We start from the raw sequence: 14,585 nt of genomic DNA, 5'->3' as shown, positions 1-14,585 counted from the left end.
AACATTGATTGTGTTTTTGAAACACTAAAGATTCCATCTTATCTACATAGCCATAAAAATGACAAAAAATGTTCCAAGTCATAGTAAAAATCTACTGTGTTTTTTTAACAAAATGTACATGGAGGAAAATCATGTTGCTATAACTTATTGTTTAATTATGTTAGGGCCCAATACCAAATCTTTTGATTCGAATTGGACTTCATTTCTGCTCCAGCAGCACAGAGGGCCAGCCCAAACTGTCAGGATAATCTCCTGAGCTCCTGTGGGGAATAATGAGAACTTGAAGACTGTTGCTGCACTGTCAGCCTCGTACTGCTGGTTTGCTCTTTAAGTCTACCTATATGAAAGTTGTGGGGTAGCCCTGTATGGTAGGGACAGTTCTGACTCTCCAGAGTTTGTCAACAGTGATGAAAAGGTCAAGTGTTTATGAGTAAGAATCATGGGAAAGGCCAACAAGGCCAATATCTTGGTGGGAGTCTGTTACAAACCAGCCAACCAGGTTGAAGAGGCAGATAAAGTATTCCATAAGCATCTGGGGGAAGACTCACAACTGTTAGCCTTGGCTCTTATGGGGGACTTGAACTTACCAGATGTCTGCTGGAAATACAATCCTGTGGAGAGGAAGCAGGTTCCTGGAGTGTGTGGAAGAGAACTTCCTGACATAGCTGGTGAGCGGCCCAACCAGGGCCTCACTGGACCAGTTGTTTGTGAACAGAGAAGAAGTGGTGGGAGATGTGATGGTTGGAGGCTGTGTTGGGCACAATGATCACGAAATGATAGAGTTTTCAGTTCTTGAAGAAGTAAGGTGTGAGTCAACAGAACTGTTACCTTGGGTCAGGAGGGCAAACTTTGGCCTGTTTAGGACCCTGGTTGACAAAGTCCCTTGGAAAACAGTCCTGAAAGGCAGAGGAGTCTAGGAAGGCTGGACATTCTTCAAGAAGGAAGTCCTAAAGGCACAGGAGCAGATGTCCCCATGTACTGGAAGATGACCCAGCAGGGAAGAACCCCAACCTGTCTGAACAGAGAGCTTTGACTGGAATTCAGGGTAAAGTAGAGACCTTTGGAAAAAAAGGCAGGTGACTCAGGAGGACTACAAGGATTTTGTGAGGTACACAGGGAGAAAATTAGAAGGGTGAGGGCCCAGCTAGAACCTAATCTGGCTACTGCCATAAAATACAATAAAAATGTTTCTCTAAATACATCATCAACAAAAGGAGGGCTAAGGAGAATCTCCATCCTTTAATGGATGTAGGGGGAAACAGCGACAAAGGATGAGGAAAAGGCTGAGATACTTAATGCCTTCTTCACCTCCATCTTTAGTAATAAGACCAGTTGTTAGGATACCCAGCCCCCTGAGCTGAGAGACAGGGACCAGGAACAGAAGGTAGGCCCTATAATCCAAGTGGAAATGGTCAGCAACCTGCTACACCTCTCAGACACACAAAAGTCTATGAGGCTGGATGGGATCCATGAGTGTACTGAGGGAGCTGGCAGAAGGACTCACCGAGCCACTTTCCATCATTTATCCGCAGCCTGATTAACCAGGGAGGTCCCAGTTGACTGGAGGTTGACAACTGTGACATCCATCTATAAGGAGGGCTGGAAGAAGGATCCACAGGCTTGTCAGCCTGACCTTGGTGCCAGGGAAGGTCAAGAAGCAGATCACCTCCAGTACTTTTATACAGCATGTACAGGACAACCAAGGCATGAGGCCCAACCAGCATGGGTTTGTGAAAGGCAGGTCCTGTCTGACCAACCTGGTCTCCTTTTATGACAAGGTGACCCACACTGGGGATGAGGGAAAGGCTGTGAATTAATAATTAGGAAAAAACCCCATACAATTATACATATGCCTTGCAACAGGATTGTGTTAGATAATGTTTTGCAGCCCCTTTCAGTGCCACCAATGAAATGCCCATTGCAAGTATCCATTTTCATGCTACTCGTACCATTTTGAGGAAACAAAAGGATTGGATGACTTTGTAATCTCTAGATTTCTCTAAATTGTGGTGGGAGTACCTCACTGCTTGCTTGGTTCCTGATGTGAAACTAGTTTAGTTCCTGGGAGACAGATGTCAGCCTCCATAAACTCACACTATTGTTTGAAACCAAACTCCCAAAAGCTGCTGGCTGAGTGGGCCCAAAGGCTGGATCCTGACAGGGAAGACAAGATGGCATGGGGAGTTCATACTACTGGGGAGCAATACAGGCTGCTAAACAGAATCATCCAGTGCTGCTTATGGTGCCCTGAAGTTGCCCATTGGACCTTCAGCTGCTGTTCCAGAAGGATACAGATCTCAGAAGAGATGCTTTGTCATATACATAAACCCTGTGCAGATACCTCAGATACTTGCAGATCTCCAAACAACAGTGTCTCTCCTTGAGAGTTATGGTTAGGAACCCAAACTGCTCTTGCAGTGTCTGTAACGTGGGGGGCATCACTTGAGACAAGTGATCTGCAAACTCAAAGTCTGTCATCTTCACCAGTTCTGAGTATAAAATTACGTGTGCTGCAGGGCAGTGTGAGAGATGGAGGAGGAAAATGAATGTTACTGCATTTCTGGGTCCTGCACTTTCGTAAAAGCAGTTATAAAGCAGGGACAGCAAGATGATAAGTGAAATAAATGTCTATTGCTGAAAAATACTATTACATAGCCAAAGGAGAAATTGATTTTGCCACCAGGAGACGGATAATTTTTTCCCACATACATGGTTACATTTCAAGAAGTACATCAGAATATTGTACTGTTATGTGCAGTTTATGTCACAGTTAAAAGCAAGAGTGAGACTCTATTGCTGGACTGTATTACACATGACTGGAGAAAGGCTGGGATTTTTAAGGTTTCATTCACATTTATTTCTGTTTTACCTCTAGACGCTATCCAAAGTGTGACACCTTTCAACGTTTCCTAAGGAATTTGTGAGTATGGCCCTCACATTCTGAATAAAATTCAGAATATGAGCAAGTGAGATTAGATAATATGGAGGTAAGCCAATGACCCATAAATCTCAGCATCCTGTAAAAGCCCAGAGTGATGTAAATTGTAGCAGTGTGAAGACATAAGGGCTGCCCTTCTCAGAAGAGGAAGCTACTGCAGGGTTTTGTGCACTGGGTAAGCAGCTCACTGTTCACTGTGGCACACAGTGAAAGAGACTCCTTTCACATAAGTAGAGGTCAGCTGGCAGCCAATGTCCTCAGGCAACCCCTGGGGACCTCCTTATGGATGGTGGAGGCAAATGCACTTTCAGGGCACGAGCATGTGGCCTGCTTTGGACATTTATGATGGTGTAAGAAGAGTCTGATCCCAGAAATGTGTCTTTCCCCTCTCTGTTCATAAATACGGGTAAACAATTCCTAAATATACTTTTGAGAAGGTAGAACCTCTACTGCGCCAGAGAATGAGGGGGCAGCATTTCACTTTTGAAAAGACTGTGCTTGAAATGGAATTAAGGCTTCCAAGTGGATAGGTCTAGAAATATTTGAAGATGCAACAGAGATTAGAGGGGGAAATTTGAGGACTGAGAGCAGATCTGGGGACCCTCTGTAGAAAGGTGATAATCAAAGTCACTTTAATGAGAGAGGTAGCAAAGAAATAGGAAATAAATGGGAGAGGCTTGAGAGCATCAGAGACCCAAAGAGACACTCACTGCAAAGGGCAAACATGGATGTGAAGATCTTCTGAAAAATCTGCTTAGCTATGCCTTCCTCTGGACCCACTCCAGCAGGTTCACATCCTTCTTATGCTGAGGATCCCAGACGTGGATGCAGCCCTCCAGCTGGGGTCTCATTAGAGTGGAGTAGGGAGGCAGAATCACGTCCTTGGACCTGCTTGCCACACTGCATTGATGCAGCCCAGGATATGGATGGCTTTGTGGGCACATTGCTGGCTCATGTTGAGCTTCTCATCCATCAGCAGCCCCAAGTCCTTCTCCTCAGGGCTTGCTCTCATCCATTCTCTGTATTTGTGCTTGGGATTGCCCCAATCCAGGTGCAGAACCTTATGCCTGGCCTTCACCTGTTGAACTTCAGCAAAATAAACACTGCCAAGACAGCATGAATGTTTTGGAAGACTTTAATGCTGCAGAGCCCAGGTATGGTCCCAGGGAGCAGTGGGGTTGGTATGTGTGTGTGTGTTTGTGTCTGCATGCCCATGTGTGCAAACACCTGATGTCTGTCAAAATCTGCCACTTAGGCTGGCCACTTATGCACAGTTTGGATTGATCCCTACATACTAGGCCCACATGCTTTGGATTTGCAGACAGAGAGAGTCCAGCTTTACATCTGCCCTTGTTTTGAGGGGTTTTTTAATGTAAGGACTTCTTTGACTTCTGATGTGCTTACACAAGCACTTTGTTTCTGTGGCTATCCCGGAGCTGGAAGATACCCTAGCCTGCTCCAAGCATCCTACTGTCCATGCAAAGAAGACACGAACTGATGGGTTATGTGGGAGCTACGGCCACTCTACTACCCCAGTAGTGAGTCGTATGGTGACCATGACTTTGGGTTGTGGATTCATCTTTGGCCATCTAAATGGCACAACCATGAGTTTACTCAGCCTTGTGCTTATGAGAATTAAGTGGCAAACAAATTAATTGCAGTTTATGTTAGGTTTAGATAAACAATCATAGGATGCTTCATCTTCTGTTTGGATCAACTGGGCAGCTAGCTCAGCAGAATATGAGCTGAATTTAAACTTCTCCTAGGTCTGAGACAGGCTTGTCTGAGACAGGCTTGTCTTTGCCAGACTTTTTTTTAAAGATGCATCTTTATTTATAAACTCCAAGCAGGATTTATCAGTCAACATTGTTTATACTACATATAAATCTATTTAAATAAATCACAAAATAGAATAAGTATCTGAAGGAATTAATATGTAGGAAATATGTATTTCTAGTACTCCTGGGCAAAATACACTCTCTTGTTGACTTATAGTTGTCCCAGACTTGGGAAATGTAGGCACTAGTAGAGGCTGATTCATTTCCTGAAGTACCTACTTAAACCTAGACATACTAATGTGTCTTTTTATTTCTGTGTTCTACAAAGGAAGGTAAACTAAAGAAATCTAAAGCAGATTAATTTTATCTGTAGGGTCTAATTTATCTGCTATGTTACCATGATCACTGGATGAACTGAAGGTTACAGTGACTTCTGTAACTGAGAAATCTCCCTCTGCCAACATCATCCCATGACCAAAACAATAAAGATTTACATTAAAAACAGGTTTTGGAAGAGTTCAGCTAGGGCCAAGTAGAACCATATCCTGTCTCTGATAGAGGTCTGAGTGTCTTCTTGTAAATGTATGTATATATTTGTATATGTGCAGGAAAGCATGTCTGTCTAAATGTGTATATATATATATGTATGTATGTATTTTTATGTATGACAATTTGTCTACTAGTTGCCAATCATTTTAAGGTCAAGGAATTCTTGACCAAATTTACCATCCTGGAATTTAAAGGGCTTTTCACAGACTTCTTGCCTTCTTTGAATTTACTCAGTTGCTCCTTGAATTTAAATATTAACCTTTTAGCTTAACTATGAAGTTAAAGTGAACACAACAGGAAACTACCACTTTTTTATTGCTTCAAGTTGGACACCTTCTAGGTTCATTGAAGCACACCTAGTTGTTAAATTTGGAGAGATACTGGACAACAAGTCCCTGCTCATCTTCATGCAACTCCTGATTTTGTGATTCTCTATATTTTCTATCTCTCTCCACTCTGTCCATAGCAGGTGCAAGAGCATAGGACTGTTCAGTAAGAGTCCATGTCTTTGCTTATCCTGCTTGAGCTTGCCTGCAACATTTCTCATTCTGCTACATCTTTCTTTGGAGATGGGGTGACCACAGCTGCCCACAGTAGTCAACACAGGAACTCACTAAGGATTCATATGAGGTGAATTTGAGTGGTGTTTTGCGTGTTGTTTACTTATATTTTCATAATATTTCCTAGAATTCAGTCTTGGATTTTTCTGAGTAGTTCTGAGCACAAATCTGACATGTCCATAAAATTATATATTCCAATGGCAAGATCTCATTTCCAAGTAGCATTAGTCAACTCAGAACTCAGCACAGTGTATGAAAAGTCAAAACTGGGTTTTCCCCCAGGTGTCTCACTTTAAATTTATCTACTCTGAATTTCATTTGTCATTTTATTGCCATCACTCTATGTCATCAGGGTCTTCTGCAATCCACACTCAGGCCTTGTCTTTAGTACCCTGAATAATTTAGCAGCTATTCTCCAGCACAAATTAGCATCCCTAGAGCTCATTCCGCAACCTGCCTAGGCAGCGGGGGAGCAGAACTTGAGGCAAGCTGATATAACATTCCAGTAGCAGATATAAAGGCTTCATTTGCCTTCCCAACCATTCTGATGAAAGTGCTAAGATATGTGCTGCCATTCCGCTGCTCCCGCCACAGAGCTGAAAAATCAGGTTTTATTAGTGTTGAAATTGCTTTTCACACAGGTTGCCATTAACAGAAAGGTATTGCTTTTGGGTTCGTTCTTTAGCACAAAGTCCTGTTTGAAGGGGTGTCTAATCCCCTTTCTCATCTGTATTCTCAGATTCTTTAAAAACTTTTGAAATTATATCTCTGCTTCCCTCTTTCACACACAAATTTTTAGCAAATGGAAATTTCTGTCTTTCCAGTGCAATTCCCATCTTCTCTTGGTCTCCCTGCTGTAAGGCTATAAACAGAGGCATATTGAGTGAGCTGGCAGTGAGATTACAGAAAGCTGAAAAGGTCAGAATCTTAAATCATAGATCAGATAAGACAAAGAATTTCAGATATCTCACAGCAAATAAGTTATGGAGAATGTGATGAACACTCTGTATAACACAGCATGAAACCTTATGTAAAAAATGTGAAGTGCTGTAAACTTCTTTTCTCATTTTATTTGCTCCAACTGCATTTAGAAATTATAGTAAAAACGCAGTGATAGCCACATTATTATTTACACACAGTAGGAAGCAAGGCTGAGCTACATGCAGAGATTGTCAATAAAGAGGGAGTCATTTTTACTACTGCAAAAATCTCATTAATTGTGTTTTGGTTTGGAAGTTCAAAAATCAAACCATCCTAAACAGGTGCTAGAAAGGTATAATTATAATGACTTAATGCTTATATTTCAATAGCATGCAAGAATTCAGGCTTGGTTAGTTCTCTGGTGTCTGCAGTAGGATACATAAGTGAGAAGGTACCCACTCTAGAAGCCATAAAAAATGGGATCAACTGTGACATCTTGATACAGCCTGGTCTGTGTCTGAGGTGTGTTTTCCTTAGGAGCGTGCAGCTGACCCATTGGGTTGGTGCTCAAGGCTACCAAAGCCATTATGATGTTAATAACTCCAGTTCCTCATTCGTTGGAAGCATTCATCCTGAGCAAAAGCTGGTTTCATAAACTGACAAATTAGGAGGAGGAAAATAGCAGAAGAAAGAGAGGTGGATGCACTTCTCCTTGCAGTCGGTTACTGGAGAGTGGCAGGAAATGGAAATGAGCAGAGAAGGCTGAAGGAAGGAGCTGTTTCAGAGTTAGACTTCCTGGGTAAAATCATCCCTCTTTCTTTACCCTCTCCACTGCAGAGGCACCAGCCACCTGGTTCCCCTCCGCTGGCAGGACAGTCACAAGGTCAAGTTGGTTTACAACAGAGGTGAGCTGGGGAAGAGTCAGGTTAATAGAATTTGGGAGCACTGTGGAGTGTATATTCTTCAGCTTTTTCCTGTAAAGCTCAAGGACAGGAACTTTAATGTTTCTTCTTAAAATATAAGACTTAACTTCTTATTTATGAGCTGCTTCTGAAACTGTCTTGTAGCCTTACTTCAATACCCCGGCGTTTGGCCTAACCTATAAAAAATACAGCAGTATGAGGAGATGCATTCTCATGCCAAGGCTGTAAGGATGTGGTGAATATAGATATACTCTCTACTAAAGCAGGCATTTCTCTCTTAAAAGCGCCCTGCCCATCGGTGACTCTAGAGTTGGGTTGGAGAGTCGAGGGGGATCCTTCTCCCCTGTGGGAATTTTGAGTTCTTGTTGCTTCATGCATCTAGTGCAGAACTTTGGCTCTTATCAAACCTCCCAGTAAGGAACTTCAAGCTGGCAGATGATTTAAGGTCTGCAACAATACATCTGACTTTCCTTCTCAGGGGAGACTTAATTAAAGTCTTTCAATCAGCTGTAAGGAAGAGAACCTGCCCGAAACCCAGGGTATCTTCTTGCCCCTCTATGGGGAGGTCTCCATGAGGAAATGAGTGAGGAATACAGCATGGAAAAAAAAAAAATCATACATGCCTGTGCACCATCCATCAAGGGAGTACCTTGGAGGTTTTTTGAAGTATACCCCAAAGTATCACTGAAAACTCAGAATTAAAATAAATCCTAGTTAAAGCAAAGCTTCCTAAACCTAGACCATATCCGACATCATCTGCCCCCATACAACTTCATTATTGCAAAGAAAATTGCACCCCAGGGACATTTTTCCATGTTCTTGCCTGCACACTAAAAACTTCTTTGGGCCATGTATCGTTGACATACTTGTAATTACCACAGACCCTCCCTGCAAGCCACCCACTCTGCTTTGACTTTGTGGTTCGTCAAAGAGAAACAAGCCCAGCAGAAGGAACAGAAGCGGTCTGGAGGTGCTTTTGGGGAGGAAGTTCCAGTGACACAAGGCAAGGAGGAGGGAAGCCAAGAGGGGCTTGCATTACACCAGGTCACAGGCACAGGCAGCAGGCAAAATCAGTGTTCACAAAGAAAGCATTTGCAGTATACAAAAGCTAACTGTACTCAGTACTTTAAACCACATGGAGGAAAAAAGCCAGGTAGGCAGCAGGAATGGCTGGATGCCTGGTGACATCAATTATTGCCTTCCTAACTCCACTGGAAAAATGTTTTCTGAGAGGTCTGTAGAGCTAGTGATGCAGTCTTGAAGCACAGTAATCAAAGCAGAGTAATCTCAAGGACAAGGAGCGGTATTTTCTAGGCTGTAATTAACCAGTAAGCTGTCTGCTCATTCTCTCTTCTCAGTGCCCTCCCTTTTCTGGCAAACATTGTTAAAATTTCCAAAATCTGTGCTCAAATATTTAAAACTGTGAAGACCCCCACTGCTGTAAGAAATAATGTAATTGGAGTGCATGGTCATGTAGCTTTCAACTTTGCCTCTTAGATATTAGTAAAATGACTGAATCTTTGATTAAAAAAAATAAAATCTGAGGGACCACAGCTGCTCTCTGTTGATGCAGAGAGCATCCCATGGAGCAATTACTGTTTAAACTCTCTGATAACTGTCATGCTAGGAGGCCAGGAGAAAATCTTTAGTCCCTGAGAAATTTATAAAGGACTTAGAAAAAGCAAGAGAGACACCATCTCTTTCTCCCTGTTCATCAAAGATGCGAGGTAAATCCCAAAGAACCATGTGCATGGCTACTTCCCCATCATTGCTACAGCTATATGGGAATAGGGAACATTTGGATTAATTCCTCCCTCAGATTTGGTCTCTGTGCCCTGCCAGCTTGTGAGAGCTGTAACAGTTCCTCTGGAGAAGGATTTGTCAGCTGTTGCTTTAAATCTGCATCATTAGTGGGAAGCCCATTAGTAAATTATACACCACGATGTGTTGGTAAGTTTACATCAGAAGTTACATGCTTCTGGAAGTCACAGGAATTCCATATGGTGCTTTCAAAAACTGCAAAACAGCGAAACAAAATCCCAGACCTTTTCAGCAAATCCATGCTAGAGCTAATGACAGCAAACAGCCCAGGTGTACATCCTAACACACTGCTTTAGCTAGTCTCCATCCTTCCCTGCGTTAATTTACCACATCTGTGTCTGGCTAAAACTCAGCACTAATTCTGACCCTTGGCACTGGAGGCACTGTGTAGAGTTGCTCATGTATGTCAGATGAAACAGGATCAGGTCATTGGGGTATATTTATATATACCCCTCTAACAGGGAAGACGCCAGCTTTGCTCCACCCTGCCTACTCTGACCCACAGCCTCCCACACCACTGGCTCCCACACCGCAGCCAGCAGCCATGTGTCCATTGTGTAGATGGCAAACTTTGGAAGACCTGGAGAAGGGGTTCAAGCTGACCCCCACTCCCTCTGTGGATGCTCAAGTGCCTGACACCAGGGAGCAGGGGGAGAGGGAAGACTGTGGCTATCTTTTCAAGCAGCATCTTGCAGCGGGGTCACAGCAAGCACAAGCCCTACCAGTCTCCAAGGGTACATTTGTATGGGCTGTGTCACAATGGCTCTCAGTGTTGATGAAGAGTAAGTTTGCTAAAGATAACTAGTGAAAAAAGACATTTAATAAAGAGAAAAGGTAGGCAATAGAGGGTTAATAGCTTCTGTTCAAGCAAACTTGGATTTTTTGTTATTCCCCTTGTTTGAATACAGAGTATGGAGATATATTACCTTTCAGTGTCTGAGTTTGATTAGATAGATACCTGAGCTCTGTCTTTTCCGTAGGATATATCACAAAAATGCTATATCCTTTTTAATTCATTCTACACATGACACCTTTTCTTCTTGCTCACCCAGCAAGATATTTTCCCAAGCTCTCCCAGTGACTGTTTGCCTGCTGGAACATTTACATTGATGCTCCAGTGTGGGCAGCTGCTCTTGGCAGCCATCCTTTCGGACCTGGTGAGCCAGACTTTGAACTTTGTCAGATTGAAAAGGTCAGACCATTATAGAAACTGACAATTTTTGATTTGATAACTTCTGTGAGTACTGAAAGGTACTCACAGAACAAATAAATTAGTGTGAGACTGACTGCTTTAACCAAACTGCAGTTGTCATCTGGGGGAAGAAGTAAATTAATTCCAATAAACAAAGAGAAATCCTTGATGCCCTTCTGACAACACTGAGATCACAGTGAGGAGGGAAAGAAGTTTAGTTTATTAATTAAGTCTTTGGCAAACTCCCAGAGTTTATCTTTTCTGTTTGGGTAATGCTAAAGTTTTGCCATTGTGTAGACAGAAGGCCATTAACAGCCCCTTTGCCACGGAGTGGGCTGGGAGGAGGTGGGACATTGCATGTGATGGGGGATTTCAGGTGGGTTGTCATTCTTCAGGCAAAATTACACAGTTTGGGTGGCTCATGGCCACAATACCTCCTGCCAGAGGCAAACTAACCTGGCACAGAAAAAGATACCAGGGTGTCATCATGGGCACCGCCACAAGGTTATGGGAAAATAAAACCACGTTCTCTTGCAGACAAGCTGTAAGGTTTGGGTTGGTGGGAGTTTTTTTTGTCTTGAGGTTGTGGCAGAACCTGTATAATGAGCAGCATGTGCTTTATCCATTAAGCTGTGAACACTGTACGTCTGCTGCTGCACTGCACAGACCACAGCTGTGGTTCAGCCCATATCATGTCCTTGCTGGCATCATGCCTGCCATGCCTGTGCCACCCAGCACCCTCCTACATGGTGCCCAGGCACAGGCCAAGGTGTAGCTCAAGGCAGAGGCTATCCACAAAGGCATGTTGGACAAGATTACTGCCTTTCAGCTCCTCTTGTTGTGTTTGAGCCCTGTTGCCAGTGGGAGAAGAGGTCGGCTGTGGTCACTGGCCTATTCTGTGAAGGGCTGAGGAAGGGCATCTTGCTTTTGAGGAGGGGAAGAGCAGGGGGAGGGACAGGAGCTCTGCTGCAAACCTGGGCAGAGCCCTCCCATTGCAGCTGCTGCCAGCTGTGAGCAGCCACACCCAGGGGAAGAGGCTCACTACTTGGCTTCCCTAAGACCTCCGGCTTTATTGACACCAGGCTGAAGAGAAACAATCCTTGTTTTCCCTTCTGCTTTTGAGGTGGATGCAACCCTCCCAGGGGCAACAAGTCCTGTCCCTGATGGATTGTCTGAGACAAGTGGAACAAGGTAAAGCCTTCAGCTGAAATAAACTTAACAAGCTTTTTTAGAAAGATGCCACAGCTGAGTGTCTTTTACATTTTTTTTCACCTTAATAAATCTCATTTTTAAAGGAGATTAAAATAATTATTTCAGTTGTAGGATTTTTAATGGATGAGGTTGTGTGACTGAGAGATGAGTCACTGCAGGTGCCCCTGCAGACTTTTGTAACCTAAACATAGAGGAATAGACCTTGTGGAAAGGCTGAGGTGGTATTGGTCAAATACAGAATGTTTCCAGCTACTGACACAACAGGTTTGGTGACATTCACAAGGAGATGCCTAAAAGTTAACACTAAACTCCTGAAGTGGTACTTAGAGTGCTGAGTTAGGGGTTGGTGGGGAGCACAGAGGGCTTCAGTGGGACTCATAACATTGAGCCCTGAAACAGCTAGTCCGAAATGCTATTTCATGAGTGGACAGTGCTCAGAGCCTCTACCTTCCCTCTGCCTTGGCATCCAGCACCAATGGGGCATCTCTGCCAAACCAGGGTGCTTCACGCCCTGTGCTCTTGTGCCCATCTTGCGCAAGTGGGCGTGGATGCCCTGCACCTCTCTGTGCGTACATGATGGAGGTGGAAGTGAGACTAAAATGCATAAATGTAGCCTGTAGATGCTTCTGGTCCAAGGAGGTTTGAGCCTACTGATCTTTCTTCCTGAGAGCCTGGCAGCTGTTCAGCTGAGGGCAGAGTTGAGCTGAAGGTGGAGGAGAAGGATGAATAGCAGGTAAGCAGCCTCCTCCGCTCCAATTTCAGCTGAGATGAGAGACTATGAAGGAGGAGATAGCCTCTTATATGCACATCTCAACAAAGAAGAAGTTGGGTACCTGTGTTTCCAAGGGAGAGTATTTGGCTGAGATCTCCAGGTTTGTTTGGATTGCCCTTCTTCAATTCATCTCCCTGTGGAGGGTTTTTTTGGGTTTGACCTCATGTTCTTTTTGCCACATAGATCTCACATTTAATCTTGGTTTGCTTTAAAGTTAAATCAATTATCTAGCACCCAGAGACGTTTTCTTTCACTCAAGCTGCTGTTTCAAGGTCAGTGTTTGGTATGCAGCTCTCACACTTCAGCATTGTTTCCGTGTCTTAAGCACTAGGCCTGCAGGTGGATCAGTGTAACATGAGACAGACCTCTAAAACAGGGATGAAAACATCACCTTTTTGCCATGAGGATCATCTTGAATATGAAGAGGCTTGATTCCCCCTTCCCTACCACATATTAAGGTCTGAATCATTTTGTCTTGTGTTTGCACACTCTACTTTAGGTGAAGATTTACTGTGTGGAGCCATCTGTTGCAATTCCCATCTTTGGGTCCCTGTTGAGGCACAAAAAACACATTGAGACCACAGCTCTGTAATCCACTGCTGGCTGAGCTTAAGCCACCCACTAGATAAAGGAAGAAACAAGTCTGTCATTGGTACTGAGAAAGGTCTTGGCCAGGCAGGTCCAATGCAAAGGCCCCGTATCTCCTGCTTGGAGAGGTCCATCATCTCATGATTCTGCTGACTGGGTCCTTGGGAGGAAGACTATGTGGGGAGAAGGCTGAGGGATTTGGAGGAGTTTGTGGTAAATAGAAAAGGTGGTGGGGACGACGACAGGATGGTAAAGTAAAATGTGGTTTGGGTTTTTTTTTAAAAATATACATTGCTCACTCCAGTTTCTGTTTTGTTAGAAGTAGAAGCCACATAAAGTTTAGGATCTCCAAAACCTATGCTTGAGTTAACACAGAAGCTGTTATTTAGCATAACAGAGCCCTTATCAGAACTGCTATAATAAAACAGAGTATTTAATTCTTTCTTTCAGTACAACTGGAAATGAGACCATGTGTTCTGTTCTCCAGCTGTCTTGGTATACCACACTGGTTTTAAGCTCTTTCCTGTAAATCAGCAATCAAATTCATGCCATCTGCCAAGCAAGCAATGAATATCAAGAGTTTCAAACTCAGGGCTGAGAGCTTGATGTCGAGTTCCTCTGATGAAAGCATTGTGTCCAAGTGGTATTTTATAATGTCCGAGATACAGAAATGGGCTACTACAGTTTTCATTTGCACAGTAGTTATCTAGTCTTTGTAGCTCATAGATCTTCCTCTGTGGCCAGATGTTGAAAGTGCCTCACATACATGGTGTTACAGACTCCAGAATAGTGAAATGTCATCATGGTGATGATTTGGTTCCTGGGTCCACAGCAGCTGTTTTGTGGGAGAACATTGAAATGATCCTGCAAAGTCTTGGCAGACATCTGAATTTATAGTGTAAGCAGAAATTGCCAAAACCATTGGACAGAGGTAATGGTATGTGTAGTTTTGTAAAGGAGGGTTGCAGCTCAGCTCCCAGGAAGCTTCATTACAGCAGGACATGAGATGGTCACAGAAGGATGGGTGGGCATAAATAATGGCTGTAGTGCCTGTGCCATGGCTTGCACTTCAGTCCTGTGGGAGGCAGGATTACCCAACTCATGGCTGCATGACCAGACACTGTTCCCTCCTCCCAAACCAGACTATGTTTGCCTGCACAACTTGTTAGGAGCCTTCCCTGTAATGTGCGAGCCCCTAAACTATCCCCAGGCAGTGTCTGAGGGAAAGCCAGGTCAAACCTGTGCTGGGAGCACATTAACAAATCAAGAACACATTATTTTGGACCACTTGTGTAGATGCAGCCAGCTGAATTCTCCATTAGAAAATATCT

At 43.6% G+C, this 14,585-nt stretch overlaps 1 long non-coding RNA gene across 2 annotated transcripts; it reads left to right on the top strand.

Annotated features, from left to right (window-relative positions):
* The first annotated feature begins 11,787 nt into the window (after nucleotides 1-11,787).
* LOC138118473 (uncharacterized) lies at nucleotides 11,788-14,150 on the top strand. Of its 2 annotated transcripts, none has more exons than XR_011155166.1 (3): nucleotides 11,788-11,873; nucleotides 12,992-13,124; nucleotides 13,705-14,150. It is a non-coding gene; the product is annotated as an uncharacterized lncRNA (long non-coding RNA). The 2 variants fall into 2 exon arrangements; XR_011155165.1 differs by lacking the exon at nucleotides 11,788-11,873 and adding an exon at nucleotides 12,678-12,766.
* Nucleotides 14,151-14,585: the final 435 nt, after the last annotated feature.

This window comes from Aphelocoma coerulescens, chromosome 1, assembly GCF_041296385.1.
Source record: "Aphelocoma coerulescens isolate FSJ_1873_10779 chromosome 1, UR_Acoe_1.0, whole genome shotgun sequence".
Classification (NCBI taxonomy): Eukaryota; Metazoa; Chordata; class Aves; order Passeriformes; family Corvidae; genus Aphelocoma; species Aphelocoma coerulescens.
This window is presented reverse-complemented; position numbering and strand designations above follow the sequence as displayed.